The 19,281-nt window shown below is 36.9% G+C and overlaps 1 protein-coding gene across 7 annotated transcripts in view; it reads right to left on the bottom strand.

The window, feature by feature from the left end:
- KCNQ1 (potassium voltage-gated channel subfamily Q member 1) overlaps positions 1-19,281 on the bottom strand; it is a 390,352-nt gene that overhangs the window by 135,610 nt on the left and 235,461 nt on the right. The gene's annotated exons all lie outside the window — the stretch shown is intronic.

Raw genomic sequence — 19,281 nt, 5'->3', positions numbered from 1 at the left:
CAACATCCTGGCCCAATTGATCTTCCCTACTCTTTTTCAAGTCGCCATCGGTTATGCTGAAAGGGCAGGGATTTTGGATGACTGTTGGTTGAGGCTAAAGCTAATATTCTTTCCATGATGCATTAGCCAAATATCTGAAAGCTCTAAAGAGAAAAGGCACATTGATTTCACTAGAATCAGAATACTCCACAAAACTAAGAATATAAAACCAGCTATATCAAGAAATAACATATCAGCACAGTACCAGATAGACAAAAAGTATACTTTGAGAATATGCCATTACCACTAATCCCAATTGGATTACTAGAACAATTAATTTAAAATATTGGTTTAATAGGGATGCCTCCATTTTGTGCCACATGCCAACCTGCTCCAGCCCTCAAGTGAATTATTGTTTGGCACCAAGTATGGAATCATATTATTAAAAAAACCCTCCCTATCATACCTACTCTAACAAAAGGGAACTGTCTTTGCACGGTCTTCTAATATGCATTTGGCTGGATGTGTGTGAAGCAAGACTATTCTATTCATTCAAAGTAATAATCTTTGCTTCACTAAAGTCAATTTAATATTGATGAAAGACGAGAGAGAGGCACCTACCTATTAAAGAGACCAAGTCACAGTAGCAACCCTGTGCAAATGTTCTCGGTTCTGTTACTGAGTAAGGACAGTTTCGTAACATTCAAATGAGTTGAAGGAATACCTGATTCAATGTTACTTTGACCAACCCTTCTCTTTCTTCTCTACTGGCTGAGCTTTAAATACTGCTCCAGAAGCCTCCATCGACTTTGTCCATTACAAATGCTTTTTTCCATATCTGTTCATTTATCATACTTCCTAGTCCCCACATGTCCGCCATTGAATCCACCAAACTCTAAGTAGTCTAGTCTTTTCATTATTGGGACTATTTGGTTTTCTATTAATGAAGGAACTCCACCTAAACAAGGCTCAACTCGATTAAAGTGAGCGTCCAAATAATTTATTTCAAGTGTTTTCTCAGTCCATGTGGATTTTAATGCAAGCACAAGCATAACAACTGCAGAGAAGATACCCTAGTTCAGGCATGTCAAACTCGCGACATCATTTGACATTGCGCAACATATCGGGCCAATTTTGCCATTGCCGGCAATGGGGTGTGCGCGGCTTCCATGTGACGCGTCAGGCCCGCAGGCTGGCAGTTTGACACCCCTGCCCTAGTTGCTTAGAGACCCACGTAAATGTTTAACTCTCTGGATGCAAAAATTAGCATTTCTTCAACTAAAACAAACAGCATGCACACAAGCTGTTTGCTTATGTATCTGAATAATGAGCCCCAGACAAAATCAGTTTAATGCTTAGAAACAATGGAAGTATACTTTAGAAAAGTATCATGTGTATTTATTATTTTAATATTTCCCATACATACATTTGTATATGTATACCTGTATGTATGCATATCTCTGTGTGTATGTATATATGTGTGTGTATATATGCATATATATAATACATATATACATAAATAATTCATTACATCAAACAGGTTTTGGAAAATTCTTACAAAGCTACAATAAAGTAATAAATTTCATATACTTTATATTCCTATTGCATAAAATAAATTTGTCACACCAAAATTAAAGGCAGGACATTCCAAATATGTATACTTTGCTTAAAGTTTGAATTCCTTATTTTGAATGATCTTAATTATTGTCTGGATGGAATGTGTTAATTTTGTAGATCATCTTCTCTACATTTATACGTTTATTAAATATTTTTGAATTAATTTGCTTTCTTTTCCTGTTGTGCTTATATATAGGTCTGCATTTATGCATGTAAGTATATATATTGTCATTCGGAAACAAATATAGGGATTTTTCTAAGAGGCAATATTTCAGAAAGTTATTTAATATTCACCCAAAGAACATAATTTTCAGCAAGAAATTATTGAATTTGTTTAGTTACTTTTGACTTAGAGAAATATTCTAAAGCTGAATACTGTAATCATCAATAAATACTTTCCACAATTGTTTGCTAGTTAGATCCACTTAAAGATAAAATGTTACTTTAACCATGCCACTTCAGTAAAGGAATGAATAAACCTAATTATATTTACTAAATAAAGTAATGCTATACTATTCTTAATTGCTGAAACACTTTTTTTTAAAAAACCCACAATTTTAAAAACTCAATATATGAAGAAGAAAAACAAATTAAACTTATGCAGAAAACCCCAACTTTAAACACATGTATTCAATATCTTACCCAGAAAGAGATTTGTATAAATAAAAATAATCCATAGAAAAAACTTTGAAATACTGATCTGACTTGAATAAAAGCACCTTAATTGTAGGAGTCTTTGAAATGTTTTACGGCGCTGTTAACTTTCAGTCCATGCAAAGTTTAAATTTTTTTAAACACCTCAGTTCAAACTATACTAGTTTATTTCAAACTAAATATTCTTTAGTTTGTGTTAAGAAATCCAACAACAGAAATTGAAGTAGTTTTGAATGTTGCAACAATTCATAAATGTGAGAAAAAATATATAGTAAATCAATTATAGGATTAATTACTGAAGGCCACTGATGTCTTGACTTGTTCATAAATTTAAGGCTAAAATGAGCTTATAAGGCATTATCATAGAAATAATTTCAGTCTAATTTTAGCAAAATTTCCACAAGATTAAATATAAATTTTGTCTCCTTACCTCAGATTATTTAATACAGGTAGTCCTTGACTTACGACCACAAGTGAACCTAAATTTCTGTTGCTAAACAAGGCAGTCATTAAGTGAGTTTTGCCCCATTTTATGACCTTTTTTGCCATATTTGTTAAGTGAATCGCTGCAGTTGTTAAGCTAATAACACAGTTATTAAATGAATGTGGTTTCCCCACTGACTTTGCTTATCAGAAGGTCACATGCAACTGTCATAAATATGAGTCAGCTGCCAAGTGTATGAAGTTTGTTCGTGTGACCATGGGGATGCCTCAGTGGTCGTAAATGTGAAAAAAAGTCATCATTCACTTGTTTCAGTGATGTTGTAACTTTGAATGGTCACTAAACGAACTGTTGTAGGTCGAGGACTACCTGTAAGGGAGGAGTGAACCAACAGAATCTTTAGTTTAAAAGGCACATTTGTGACAGCCTTGAGCTATTTTATTAGTGGAAGAGCTATACAGCAGATTATTTTCTTGAGTCAAGTAGACTTATACAAACATAAAATAGAAGGTTAAAAGTGGCTTTGTTTCTCCTTTTAAAAATGGCACATATATATTTATGTCTATATGGATTTATTTCTCATCCTTGAGCGAATGGAGTTGATCTGTGCCACCTGGATTCTTTACGCAAGGCAACTGCAGATTTGAAAAAAGTAAGATGTAATGCCTAGAAGATAAACTAATAAATGAAATATAGAAGGGAAGGGGGAAATGATTAGAAGGGTGAAGAAGTTCTGTTTACTGACTCCTTGCTAATTTTTGCCTATAAACATAAACAAAATTAAAGCAACTTTTCTCAATACAATACTAATTAATATTTTTAAAAAATTAAACAGAATCCAAGTAAATAAATGCATGCTTGGATAATGTTTAAAACAACAACTTTCTTGAGGATACAAGTACAGAATTGTTGAAAAGCAGACTATTTTAAAATAGTTCGAGCATACTCTGCTATTCAGCCTATTCTTTCACCAAGTTTTATTTAAGCAGTTTATCTTATTGAGATTAGGATCTCTTTTATAAAGAAATACCTGGTAAAAGCAGGCCTCTGGTTTTGAATGTCAGGCTATATTTCAGTGAAGGAGGGGGGAAGGGGGCTTTTAATAGCAGAATGCTTTCTCAACGTAATCTTTATCAGGCAACTGGAGAACTAATGCCAACACATTAGAGATAATTCCTCTAGCACTATGGATCATCCAAAGACAGTTTGTTTATTGTCTTGAAGGCTCCCATCCTATTATCCTCGGTTTTTATCTTGGTTTTTTTTCAGTTGGGCCTCCTTTAACATGATGTATTGAAAGATACAAAGAATATGCATAAGTTTTTTTTTTTTTAAACCATACAACTCATGCAAATGCATGCAACTGGAACCCAATAGCCCTTTAGGGAGGTGAACTTGTAAGACAAGAGAGATGCAAGAAGTATTGTTGGAACAGGAGAAGTGAAAGTACGGAAAAAATTGTGCCCATCATTCTCTTTTCCCCATCAGTCCAGGTCTGCTAGTATTTCTTTTGGAGGGGAATGTTTGGAGTTAGGAAATTGTTCGGACCATCCTAAAAATTATGATGTAAACATTTTAAAAAAAAATCATGATTAAATCATGACATGCTTGTATTCTCACCCTTGACCCAATAATGTTGTATTGAACTGGTGGTTGCAACCTGTTTTGATAACTGACAACTAGCTGATCTGAATCAAGGAAGAGATTTTTATGAGGCAATTTCTGTACACTTGCATCACTTTTAATACATGAATCAGATTTATTTAATCATGCTCAATGAATAAACCTTGAATAAGCAGGGGAGATTTAAAATGGGCAGATTTGTTTATGGATGTTTAATCAGAACTTTGTTAATGAAGGGACTGCAGTCCATGTAGCATATATTGAATTTATTTATTTATTTATTATCTATCTGAAATGACTTATAGAACATTTCATATGACTGATAACTACTACTGAAGTAGTCACAAACCTAAATTTTGAGAAGTCTGGAGTTTGACAGTGATCCTTCCTAAAATCAGTTCTTCTGAATGCCTTCACCTCAAATTGTGCTCTTTGACCTCTTTAAACAACAGCAAGTATTATTATTGTTGTTGTTATTATTATTGATATTATTGTTATTATTGTTATCATAATTATATTCCTTTCTAAAGTGTGGAATAAAATTAAACAAGAAACCCACAATAATTACAAATTGATCAAATAAAATTAACTCAGAACCCAGCAAACCAAATATTAACATTAAAATAAATAATGTAACAGTACAATTATAAACAATGCTGTAGAACAAGACTTAATGTACAATAATTGAAAACAGCTGCTAACTTGGAATTGTCAACTAAATAAAAGTAGAGTGTAGAACATGATCCTATGCTATGCCAATAATCAAATAAAAAGATCTTTAATCCCTTTTTTTTAAAGGACCATCATATTTCCACAAAGATTAATGGAAAAAAGATATAATTCCCAATCATGGGGACAATTCCCTCAAGACCTGGACTTGGAGACTAATCCTGCAGCATGAAATTGAAAGAAGGTCCTGTTCACACAAATATAAACAACAAATAGGATTGTAGGGAGAAAGAAGGTGAGACAGATACCAGGGAATTTGTGACCAGGGGGCTCTGAACACAAGAGCCAGCTGCTTAAATTGGATTCTGGCTTAAATAGGAAGCCAATGAAGTCCCCTTCATTATAAAAAGACATGCAAATAATGTGGAAAGTCCAGAGCAGACCTAAAAGTATTGTGGTATACCCAGATCAGGAAGTAGAAAGAAGAATTGAGGACAGCCGTCAGGAGACCATTGCAATAATCTAGGCATTATATAGTGAAGGCATAAATCAACCATGTTTTCTGTCTCCTCTGTTAGAGACTTAATGAACAATAGTCGCCGAATTAAAATTAGCAACCTTAATTTCAGAATCAGTAAAAAGGTACAACTCAACTGCTCAAGGCGATATAATGGGATATAATATATGGAAAATTCTCCACAGTTTATTGAATGTCATTCTTTTAAGACAGGTATAAATTCAGAAGTGGGAGTAGAAGAAAATAAAGGGAATGATGGAAGATGGCTCAATGGAGGAAATCTATTGTGAAGAAGACTCTACACACTAGAGTAGATTTAATGGCTGCACAGGAATTACAGGGAAAGGGAGAATCTGCCTCAGTAGAAGAGTTAATTCCAGTAGATGGGGGGGGGGTTGTTAAACTCGCCATGTCACGTGACGTGTTGCGATGTACCGCAACTTTTTTTCCATTGCTGGCAATGGGGTGGGCACGCTTTCAGCAAGATGCATTGGGCCTGCGGGCCGGCAATTTGACATCCCTGCAGTAGATGGTCTTATTTGGGTAGGGGTCTCCTGCCATAATTCCAACATTTCTACTACGTGAATTGATTTATCACACTGAATAACACAAAACCCACAATCACACAAACCCCATATCCTCTGAAAGGGGCTTCAGAGAATTAGGGAACTCTTCTAAGGAGTTTTTGTGAGCAGAAGGCAGGTGAAAAACCAATACTTCTACAAGCAGAGGTGCTTGTTTCTCACAGAACATACAGATAGTCCTCGTCTTACAACAAATCATTTGGCTACTGTTCAAAGTTACAGAGGACAAAGTGACTTGCGACTGGTGTTTGCACTTACAACCACCGCAGCATCCCCATGGTAACATGATCAAAATTCTGATGCTTAGCAATTTGCATTATGATGGCTGCATTGTTCCCGAGGTCATATGATCACCGTTTGTGACTTTCCCAACTGGTTTCTGACAATCCAAGTCAATGGGGGGGGGAAGCCATTTGCTTAAGGGCTGCATGACTCACTTAAACAACTGGAGTGATTTGCTTAACAACTGTAGCAAAAAGATAATAAAATCAGGCATGGCTCACTTAACAACCACTTTACTTAACAACAGAAATTCTGGTCCCAATTATGGTCAAAAGTCAAGGACTACCTGTAATTGTTTTGCAACCAAAGCATGAAATACCTACATTTTATCACTTGAAGAGAAGCTTCTTTTTACAACATTGTTTTTGATTACTACTAGAATAAGATTATTCTCTCCCTCTCTCTCTCTCTCTCTCTCTCTCTCTCTCTCTCTCCCTCCCTCCCTCTCTCTTTCTCTCCCCCTCTCTCTTTCTCTCTCTCTCTCTCCCTCTCCCCCCCTCTCTCACTCTCTCACACACTTTTATAGTCCAAGATGAAGCTTAGTACAGGGTATTAAAAATGTAGAAAGAGTAACAAAACAGGTAGTTTAAGCATAAACTCAAGGCTCATAATATGCCATTATACAAAGACATTTCAGTACATAGAATCCATAACTAGAACCTGTATTCTCAAGATAACCAATGTGTCTAAATTCAGAGATCCCTACACCCAGTTTTTAAAAATCAGTCTTGATTATATATACAGTATAGCTGTTTTCTTTCAGAATCTGAAGTAATGAATGGTTACACGAGACTGAAAAATGTAGTCTTGGCATATAAATAGTATAATTTTGCCAGCAAAAGATTTTACAGTGCAGGTTGGACATAATCTTTCTTTCTCCCAAGAGCACTATAGTGTTTCTGGGCAAAGAGAAAGCAAATTCTAGTAACTTTGTGAAAGAAACACTTGCAAATGATTTTAATACAGAGAATATTTTCCTCTTTTGATTTATTTTTTTCCCCTTATTTGTTAGTGCTTTTTTTCTTACTTAGGCAAGATTTATGTGTAAACAATCAAAGCAACAATTTTCATATTAAAATGATGAGCCATTTTTCTACCCAAGCTTTATTGTAAGATAAAGATTATCCTGGATATATCAATGCAAAAGTAAAATAAAATAACTAAAATTATGAATAAATAAAATGTGATTGCTTTTATTATGTTATTTTTGCCTCAGCTTGTTTAGAATAATGGGAAATCATGTTACTTCAGGATATATACTTATTCAAGTCAGGATATAAATTTTTAGACTATCCATAATGTAAATATGTACATTGAAAATAAACCTGAAGAAAAGATCGCATTTTTAAATTTTTTATCCTGAATCTAAAGCTAAAGATAATGAAATGCCTTTATACATTTTACATTATGCCCTTTCTCAGAAATAAGCCCTGCTGAGTTTAGTGGAATTCACCGAATCATGTTATTTATTGGTCTTATTTTAATTAATTTATTAAACTATTAATGGGGCTTTCAGAGACTCCTTACCATTTTAAAATAGTTTTTAAGCAAAGCGCAATGAGCCTTTAAAAAAAAACAAACCCACAACATAATCCTACAAAACAAAAATAATTCCAGAATTAAAAAGACTTCAATGAGTGGTTTCGCCCTTCCCAGAATGAGCTCATTGTACAGGTTGGGTGATCATTACCTCTCTCTTGAAAGCAGGGGACTTCCAGTTACTTATCTGAATTAAATGGTATGTGGGTGATCTCACTCTCTGTGTGTTTACCTACTTTATGTAGGTTACATTCTTCTTCATGAAGCAGAGGTGTTTCAGGACCTATTTCTACAGAAATGTCCAAACAAATTCCATTATGCACCAAATCCCTGTAAAAGTGAAGGGGCCTCTATTTGAAGGGGCATCTTTTCCAACATAAGCCTGGCCCATGTAAAGTATGAAGTTTTGGTGACATGGCTGGTGATGTTTGGCATAGTTGCTTTGTTGATTCTGAATGTACCTTTTCCTTTTCTCTCAGAATAAAATCTGTGTAATTTTATTCTGCTTTTAATCAGCTTGTTAGAACCAATTGTTCAAACATTCCATTATTTTATTTATCAGATACACTGAATATATTTTTGAAGGACAAAAATAAATTCTAGTCCAAATAAACATAAACACAGATTTTATTTATTTTACTTTTTCAAGAACTTACTCACTGCCCTTCAAAACAAGCTTTTTCCAGGGTGGCATACAAAATATTTCTGAAAAATGTAAACTTAAGGCAGCTGTATAAATTGAATTCCCAAAGCAACTAAAATACATATATAAAAACAGTAAGTTAAACAAACAATTAAAGCAACCACTATAAAGCAAAAAAAGAAAGCAGCAGAAATATAATAAAAAGGGATCTGTACCAGCAAGACAGTTGTTATTAAATAGGCTGGGAAAACAAAAAGTGGGTTATTATTATTGTTATTAATTGCGAAGTCGTGTCCGACCCATCGCGACCCCATGGACAACATTCCTCCAGGTCTTCCTGTCCTCTACCATCTTCTGGAGTCCATTTAAATTCACACCTACTGCTTCAGTGACTCCATCCAGCCATCTCATTCTCTGTCGTCCCCTTCTTCTATTGCCCTCAATCTTTCCCAGCATTAGGCTCTTCTCCAGTGAATCCTTCCTTCTCATTAGGTGGCCAAAGTACTTGAGTTTCAACTTCAGGATCTGGCCTTCTAAAGAGCAGTCGGGGTTGATCTCTTCTAGGACTGACCGGTTTGAACGCCTTGCAGTCCAAGGGACTCGCAGGAGTCTTCTCCAGCACCATAGTTCAAAGGCCTCAATTCTTTTGCGCTCAGCCTTTCTTATGGTCCAACTTTCACAGCCATACATTGCAACTGGGAAAACCATGGCCTGGACTATACGTACTTTTGTTGGCAGGGTGATGTCTCTGCTTTTTAGTATGCTGTCTAGATTTGCCATAGCTTTCCTCCCCAGGAGCAAGCGTCTTTTAATTTCTTGGCTGCAGTCCCCATCTGAGGTGATCTTGGAGCCCAGAAAAATAAAATCTGTCACTACCTCCATTTCTTCCCCATCTATTTGCCAGGAATTGAGAGGGCCGGATGCCATGATTTTGGTTTTCTTAATGTTGAGTTTCAAGCCAACTTTTGCACTCTCCTTCTTCACCCGCATCAAGAGGCTCTTTAGTTCCTCTTCACTTTCTGCCATTAGAGTGGTATCATCTGCATATCTTAGGTTGTTGATATTTCTCCCGGCAATCTTAATTCCAACTTTTGATTCATCTAGCCCTGCCTTTCTCATGATGTGCTCTGCATATAAGTTAAATAGGCAGGGCGACAGTATACAGCCTTGCCGGACTCCTTTTCCAATTTTGAACCAATCAGTGGTTCCGTGTTCAGTTCTCACTGTTGCTTCTTGACCCGCATATAGGTTTCTCAAGAGACAAATGAGATGGTCTGGTACTCCCATCTCTTTAAGAACTTGCCACAATTTGTTGTGATCCACACAATCAAAGGCTTTTGCATAGTCAATGAAGCAGAAGTAGATGTTTTTCTGGAACTCCCTAGCTTTCTCCATGATCCAGCGTATGTTGGCAATTTGATCTCTAGTTCCTCTGCCTCTTCGAAATCCTGCCTGTACTTCTGGTAGTTCTCGATCCACATACTGCTGGAGTCTAGCTTGTAGGATTTTAAGCATAACTTTACTAGCATGTGAAATGAGTGCAATGGTGCGATAGTTTGAACATTCTTTGGCATTGCCTTTCTTTGGAATTGGAATGTAAACTGACCTTTTCCAATCCTGTGGCCACTGTTGAGTTTTCCAAATTTGCTGGCAAATTGAGTGTAGTACTTTTACTGCATCGTCTTTTAAGATTTTGAATAGCTCAGCTGGAATACTGTCACCTCCACTAGCTTTGTTGTTGCTCAGATTTTCTAAGGCCCATTTCACTTCACATTCTAGGATGTCTGGTTCGAGGTCAGTGACCATCTCATTGTGGTTATCTGGGATGTTAAGCTCATTCTTGTATAGTTCTTCTGTGTAGTTTTGCCATCTCTTCTTAATCTCTTCTGCCTCTGTTAGGTCTCTGCCATTTTGGTCCTTTATCATGCCCATCTTTGCATGAAACGTTCCCTTCATATCTCCAATTTTCTTGAAGAGATCTCTGGTCCTCCCTGTTCTGTTGTTTTCTTCTATTTCTTTGCACTGTTCATTTAAGAAGGCATTCTTATCTCTTCTAGCTACTCTCTGGAATTCTGCATTCAATTGGGTGTATCTTTCTCTTTCTCCTTTGCCTTTCGCTTCCCTTCTTTCCTCAGCTATTTGCAAAGCTTCCTCAGACAGCCATTTTGCTTTCTTGGACAGGTTATAGCAGAGAGTTCTGACAAAATGTGATCCACTGGAGAAGGAAATGGCAAACCACTCCAGTATCTTTGCCATGAAAACCCCATGGACAGTACTAAAAGGAAAAAAGATATGACGCTGGAAGATGAGCCCCTCAGGTCGGAAGGTGTCCAATATGCTACTGGGGAAGAGCAGAGGGCTAGTACTAGTAGCGCCAGAAAGAATGAAGCGACTGGGCCAAAGCCGAAAGGACGCTCAGCTGTGGATATATCTGGTGGTGAAAGAAAAGTCCGATGCTGTAAAGATTTTTTCTCCATAGGAACCTGGAATGTAAGATCCATGAATCAAGGCAAGCTAGACGTAGTCAAAAAAGAGATGACAAGAATGAACATAGACATCTTAGGAATCAGCGAACTAAAATGGACAGGAATGGGTGAATTTAACTCAGATGACCATCAGGTATACTACTGTGGGCAAGAATCCCTCAGAAGAAATGGAGTAGCCTTCATAGTCAATAAAAGAATAGGAAAAGCAATACTGGGATACAATCCCCAAAATGACAGAATGATCTCAATTCGAATCCAAGGCAAACCATTCAATATCACAATAGTCCAAATCTATGCCCCAACCACTGGTGCTGAAGAGGATGAAATTGACCGGTTCTATGAAGCCCTACAGCACCTTATAGAATTAACACCAAAAAATGATGTCCTTATCATCATGGGGGACTGGAATGCTAAGGTAGGAAGCCAAAAGATAACCGGAATAACAGGCAAGTTTGGCCTTGGAGAACAAAATGAAGCAGGGCACAGGCTAATAGAATTTTGTCAAGAGAATACGATGGTCATAACAAACACTCTTTTCCAACAACCCAAGAGACGGCTCTACACATGGACATCACCAGACAGTCAACATAGAAATCAGATTGACTATGTACTCTGCAGCCAAAGATGGAGAAGCTCTATACAGTCAGTAAAAACAAGACCAGGAGCTGACTGTGGCTCAGATCATGAGCTTCTCGTTGCAAAATTTAGGCTTAAATTGAAAAAAGTAGGGAAAAGCACTAGGCCACTCAGGTATGAACTAAATCATATTCCTGATGAATATACAGTAGAGGTGACAAATAGATTTAAGGAACTGGATCTGATAGACAGAGTGCCTGAAGAACTATGGATGGAAGTTCGCAACATTGTACAAGAGGCAGCAACTAAAACCATCCCAAAGAAAAAAAGTGGGTACCTGTTGCTAAAAGGATAGTAATAAATCCTGAACATATTTGTCTTTGGAGGGGGCCACCAGAAAGAAGGCACATTCCTAGGCTGTCACCCAAAGTTGTTGGTTGAAAAATAGACATCATGCATTGGAAGAAGTGTCCTTCAGGATCCTATAGTGTAATAACTAGCATCTTCTTGACTTGAAACAAATTTTGAGATTTTGATGCAGTCTGAGATTGTGAATTACATTGGTACAATAAAATCATAACATCCAATTCCAATTTATGAATACATTTTCTTTAGGAACCCTGTTTACATATGTTGGTTCTTATCTTCTTCTTATACCACTCCATCCAGCATCAGTCAAAATAGAATTACACTCATTCAATGGGATTTCACACCTTGTCCTATTTCTCTCAGATAAACACAAGCACACTCCAATATTTCCAGAAGATATTTCAATCCCCTGGACCAGAGTAGTTTCATGCAACTTCCACATTTACCCCTTGACCTAGGCTCCTAAGTGTTAGTTTATTGTGGGACTACAATATAATATGTACACTATACCAAGGGTCCCCAACCCCTGAGCCATGCCCACTACCGGGCCGCGGCCTATTCAGAACAGGGCTGTGTGAGAGTCAGATCGGTGTGCATGTGTGCGTGCAGCTCAACTCTCTCTCTCGCATGCACAGCTCAACTAGCGTGAATGGTGGGCTAATGCGCATGCAGTTGAGTTGTGTGTGCATGCGTGTGTACTCCGGCCCACTGCTCACACGAGTTGAGCTGCACATGTGGCCTGATCTCCCTCTCCCTCTCCCAGCTGGCTGCTAAGCTGCAAAAGTTGGGGACCACTGTGCTATACTATATTTTGTATTATATACTGTACTTTCTTTTACACAGACTGGGACCATTACCCATAAGAAAGATAAGGAAGTTCACTGTGTATTTTTGGACGTGTAAAATGCACTTCAATCTTAAGAAAAAGTATGGGAACTTCAGTTCTTTCCTATCAGAGAGAGAAGTAACAGAATGAGGGCTACGTAACATCACATGCTAAGTTGTGAATCTTCACTGCATATTTTTAAGTAACTAAGAATCATGTCTATTTTGCACAGATCACTGAATCATGACTTCCCTTGTCTTATAAGGATGAGGTCCAATTGGTAAACAGTTCTTAATCCATCATATGTTTAGAGCTGGACTTAGCTCAGCAAACAGAAAAGAGATGTTCGCTTCAAATGTACACCTTGGCAGTTTCAAATTCTAACATGGAAATCTTCAAACCACTACAAGGAGCTGTGTTGGTGGAGTGGTTAGAATGCAGTACTGCAGGTTAACTGCCCACAGCCAGGAGTTCAATCCTGATGGGCTTGAGGTTGACTCAGCCTTCCATCCTTCTGAGGTTGGTAAAATGAGGATCCAGATTGTTGGGGACAATATGCTGACTCTTTAAGCTGCTTAGAGCAGTGGTTCTCAACCTGTGGGTTGCGACCCCATTTGGGGTCGAACGACCATTTCACGGGGGTCGCCAAACAACGCAGTCCACCATTTTTTCCCCTTTTCCTTAGCTGTGCCACTCCCTTTTATTCTATTGGCTTTTGAAAGCCAATAGAATAGACTCTTTGAATAGAGTCTAATTCTATTGGCTTTCAAAAGCCAATAGGAATTGTCCAGGCTGTCTCTGCCCTGCTGAGCCCGCCAAAAGTCCCATTCTGCAAACGGTGCTGCATCAGTTGAGTAGTCCTCAACTTACGACCTGTTGGGGGTCGCGGCATTAAAAAGGTTGAGAACCACTGGCTTAGAGAGCGCTGTAAAGCACTGTGAAGCAGTATATAAGTGCTATTGCTATATAGTCTGAGAGGTCTCGAGTTGTATGCTTACAAGTAGGAGTTGTTGGAAATTCAGGCTTAGTATTGCTCCAGAGCAGACCCAACCCCTAGTGAGAACTGATGCATTTCAGCTTAATAATGCTTATAATTTTTGAGATACAGTTCACCACCTGAAGATAACCCAGGTTTAGAAGCAGCTTATTTATTTTCAGTACTACAGCAACTGACTGTGTGGATCCTTGTACTGTACTCTAGGACTGAATCCTTGGTATTTTTAAAACCACTACACTGCCCTGATCAACTTTTGATGTGTTGAGCTGTCTTTATGGATTCAGCTGACTCTGGTACTGATATTTGACACTGTCTCTGTTCCATTACTTGACTACTTTCTTTATGTTTAAAAGAAAGGATTAAGCCTAATAAATCACATCTGCCTGATCTACATAGAAGAATTGTTGTAATTAATGCAAGAGTGGGAAATATGTGACTCTACAGATGTAACTGAACTACAGTTCCTATTATTTCTAACCACTAGCTATGCTGGCTAAAAGTTGGTGGTCTGATGGCTAAAAGCTGATGATCAGCGATATTGATAAAAAAACCATTGCTATCCAGATTATGCTATATACTTTAAAAAATTGTTTTGAGTGACAATTACTAATCTATGTAAGGATACAATTCAATGTTCCTGAATAAACTGGTTTGAGAAAGCTTTCTTGGTACCCTATAGCTTTAAGACATCCATGGCGATCCCTGCTGTAGACCACAGCCGTTTTATTTAATGCAAAACTTTCAATACCATTAAGCACACTCAAAATTAATATCTTTACTAGAATTTGTAATATTTCAAAACGCAAATATTTTGAAATAAAGGAATCAAGGAACATGTAAAAAAAATCTATCTTGTGGCTACAATCTGTTCTCCGCAAGACTATTCTTTTCAGTAAGTGGGAGAACTTTGTTGAAATGTCATGCCTGGTTGTGGTTTTCAATAGCACAACAACAGTTTCAGCAGGCACTAACCACTATTATAAATCAGAAAGAATTCACCTTATGGACATAATTACTTTGATATCAACTTTAAACTTTTTCAAAATCTTGCTGCATATAATTATTTACAATCAACAATTTAATTCTTCAAGAATTCATGATATTGAATCAAACACTGTTGTTTCACTCAAAAACACAAATTAAATGTAATACAGAGATTTATATCAAGTACATCTTTATATTAAATAATAATAAATGTGTAAATGTATTTATATCAGAAAAATAGAAGAAAATCTCTGTAAATCATCTTTATTTTGTTACAAAATCAGAAATTTGTTTCTGTAGGAGCAGAATGAGCTTAGAAGTTACCCAAATGATTTTGCAGCATCCCATTTAGAAAAAATTATGAGAAAAGTTGTGTAGGCTGTCAAACCTTATTAAGTTAATGGAACTAGTAAATTGGCTTTTTTCCAGGACATGAAAAAGAAAAGTGTTTTTAGCTAAGAGTGAAGGGGATCCAATTTCATCTTGGCTGTTTTCAAGGCGGTTACAAGCTATAAATAGTGACCGCTATGAATAGTTTTGTAAATTTCATACATGTACATTCACGGTGCCTCATGAGCTGCTTGTATAGAAAAGCAGAGACAGCACTTTTAATACATGTGATGTTCCTTAGCCCTCATGGATCCCTGCTAGTCATCAAAGGAGACACATGCATGCAAGAATAGATCCCTGCTAGTCATCAAAGGAGACACATGCATGCAAGAATAGATCCCTATGTGGAATTTTTGAATGAAACAGAAAGGAGGCAAATAAAAGAAAAGCAGTCGAAATTCAAACAACTAGTAATAAATGACAGGAGCTCTTTACCATTTTTAGCAGAGATATATCACTTGTAGTTTGTTGCTTGGCAAATATCTTTGCCAAGTGGTGGTGCAGTGGTTAGAATAAGTAGCCTTTGTGGCGCAGTGGTTAGAATGCAGTATTGCAGGCTAATTCTGCTGACTGCCAGCAGTTTGATCCTCACAGGTTCAAGATTGATTCAGCCTTTCATCCTTCTGAGGTCAGTAAAATGAAGGTTGCTATGATACAGAAAATGTTCCAATGGAAGAGAGCCAACAGTGCATGGAGCTATGCTCCAGAAAATGAATTTATATTTACTATTGTAGTCCATGGTTCTAATAATGCTATATTACAAGGGGGTATATATGGCTAAGAGGGGCATGATGGCTCAGCAGTTAAGGATGCTGTACCTGTTAGCTGGAAAGTTGACAGCCTGGGTTTAAGTCCTGAGTGCTGCCCAATAGGGTGAACTTCTAATGACTTATCCCAGCTCCTGCCAATCTAGCAGTTTAAAAGCATGCAAATGTGAAAAGATAAATAGGTACCACTTCAGTGGGATGGTAACAGTGTTCTGTATGCCTCGGCTTATAGTCCTGCTGGCCACATGACCACTGAAACATCTTTGGACAATGTTGACTCACTTGGCTAAGAAATGGAGCTGAACACTGCCTCCTAGAGTCAGAAATAACTGAACAGGGGAAATCTTTACCTTTTATGTATGGCTATTTTGGGCATGAGACTGTCACTACTTTTTTATTTCAACTCTACTCTATTTCAGATACTAGAGATTTCAATTTACTGTTGATCAAAGACAAATTCAGAGAATTTACACACACACACACACACACACACACACACACACACACACACCATAGCATTCCTTCTCCATTTCCATTCCCCATATATGTATGTGTCTGCATTTGCTTTGCAATTACTGGTGACTGATTTGTGAATTCTGCCAAAAAGGCAAACACCAGCTTCTCTGCTTATGAATGGAAGCTTTATCCCATTACTGGGCATTCAGCACAGAACCAGCCAGCTCCAATAACCAGTTCAATCAAATGGGAAAAAGTATGCATTTGTGCACTAATATACAACTTTTGGAATAGATACCTGGAACAGCAAGTATATCAAACATGGACTACCAGCTCCATTTCATTTTGGCCAAAGAAATATTCTTAAGGGAGAAGCCTATCTCATATGTGAATAGATGCAGTCTGAAAAACAAATGGCTTTTGAAATTTTGCATGGGGAAAAGCAAAACAGAATGAGTGATTTAGATGCGGAAGAAGGAGGTTGCGAAGGCCTTCTGTTATACCAAAACACTGCTGCAATTTTAGGCACATATAACTGGGGAAAAGTCTCTCTGAACGGACTGAGACTTCCTTCTGAATCAAATGCATAAGACTGTCCCCATGGTGAATGAATGGTGAGATAACCCTATCCAATACAATAATGAAGGATAAGATCACACATTTTTCTGTGTGAACTCTATCCCAAAACATACTATGTTCACATATCTGAATACAACTGAGTCTATGCAGAATGTCACACTAATAGGAGCCATATTTTTGTATATAGAACTGTATCAAGCAAACTAGAACTGAAACCTTTTTCTATGAAGATATATAAGGAGGGAGGGAAGGAAGGAAGGAAGGAAGGAAGGAAGGAAGGAAGGAAGGAAGGAAGGAAGGAAGGAAGGAAGGAAGGAAGGGAAAGACAGACTATTCTATTTTGATTTTCCTTTATAATTTTAGAAATATGTAAAAAAATCAGCTTCATGCTGACTCCAACCATTTCCACTTGGCAAAAACATCCCTTCCCATTTTTCTTCCAAGCAAAACTTTTTTAAAAAGTATTTTGCTTTACTTACTTTTTTGCAATTTCTTTGTATATGCATAAAAAGCTGCTGAATTGAAATGAATGATATACTTATAAAAAGGAATATTATATAAATATTTTAATTTTTTTAAAAAAATTATGTGACATTAATCAGAAGGCAATCTGATATATTAAGTGAAAGCATATGGTTATAGCATCCTTGCATGAAAGCTAAGGAGTTCTAATTCTGATTTGGGATTTAGTAAGAGACCATTTGGGAATCCAGTGGAAACTGTTTCAGATCCAAGAATGAAAAGGGAGATATAAGTGTAACAAAAGGACAAATTCTCTGTCATGCTCTTTCTTTCACAGGCAAACAACAAAAAAGAGCTCACATTTCTGAAATAGGCTGAAAACACTATTTCATTATAATGTGTACTGGGAAGAGACCTTGTTTTCTTCTGTGAAGGGAGTAATATTGTTATAGGTTAGAACACTCTCCTTATTGGACAATTGAATGAGGGGCTAATAAGGTTAGTATTACCATTGTTTGTAAAGGAATGAGGAAAGTAATCCAGCAGAGACTGGATTACATTTACTCTTTGACAGTGCTCTTACTAAATGATAACCTATTTGCAAAATTTTAAAGTAAAAAAATAAAGGTCACCCTACAGATAGCTAAATAAGTTTTAGGAAATCTCTGCTTTTTACAAATTACGTAACTATTATGTCAGTGGAAACTACTTCCAAGTAATTATGCAGAGAATTTTAATTATACTCTAAAAATATAATGAATTATATAAAAACATAACAGTGTATCCATTTATACATGGTGATCATAATTTGTTGTAGTACAGTATGACTTAACCTCTAGGTGAAAGGCTGGACAAACTCTCTTCCAGAAATCCTGAACCCCTTAGTTGTTAATTACTATAGATAGAATAAGGCTATGGAAATCAGCCGTTCTTTCTTCTCCCTCTTGAGAGGCAGATCAATCCACATGAACTAAATAGAATAAAACTTTACTGAAAAGTGAGAGGAATATATATATATATATATATATATATATATATATATATATATATATATATATATATATATATATATATATGTGTTTTCTGAGGTTTTCGCGGGTATTTGTATATAGGTCTTTGGTTGTTCGGGTTTTCTCCCGCGTAAAATTGGAAGTGTCTTGGCAACGTTTCGACGAAGTCACATTCGTCATCTTCAGGCTGGTGTTTTTAGCTTCTTGCTTTGAGCAGCAAATCTGCTGCTCAAAGCACGAAGCTGAAAACACCAGCCTGAAGATGACGAATGGGACTTCGTCGAAACGTCACCAAGACACTTCCAATTTTACGCGGGAGAAAACCCGAACAACCAAAGATCTACATACAAATACCCGCGAAAACCTCAGAAAACAAATATATATATATATATATATATATATATATATATATATATATATATATATAAAAAACTTTAATCACATGAAAACATTCAGAGAGAGAAAAAAAGTTTAGGACTGTTTAAATTATAGAATTTTAAATAACTCTCCAATTTAAAAAAAAATGGGCAAACCATAGATGAAACTGAACTAAAACCACTGTGGCCATTACTTTGTCCAATTGTATGAGAGCCATCATGTAATTTCAAAAAGCAAATCAGAAAATTACTTAATAGCAAAACACACTTTAAGGCACTGGTTCTCAACCTGTGGGTCGGGACCCCATTTGGGGTCGAACGACCATTTCACGGGGGTCGCCAAACAAGGCTGTCCACCATTTTTCCCCCTTTTCTTTGGCCATGCCCCTGGCACCCGCTGATGTATAAATGGTTGGGGGTCACCACAACATGGGGAACTGTATTATGGGGTCG

Source organism: Crotalus tigris, unplaced genomic scaffold (genome assembly GCF_016545835.1).
Source record: "Crotalus tigris isolate CLP2741 ecotype Arizona unplaced genomic scaffold, ASM1654583v1 scf7180000018354.2857554, whole genome shotgun sequence".
Taxonomy (NCBI): Eukaryota; Metazoa; Chordata; class Lepidosauria; order Squamata; family Viperidae; genus Crotalus; species Crotalus tigris.
Note: the sequence above shows the minus strand (reverse complement) of the source record. Positions and strands in the feature narration are given on the sequence as shown.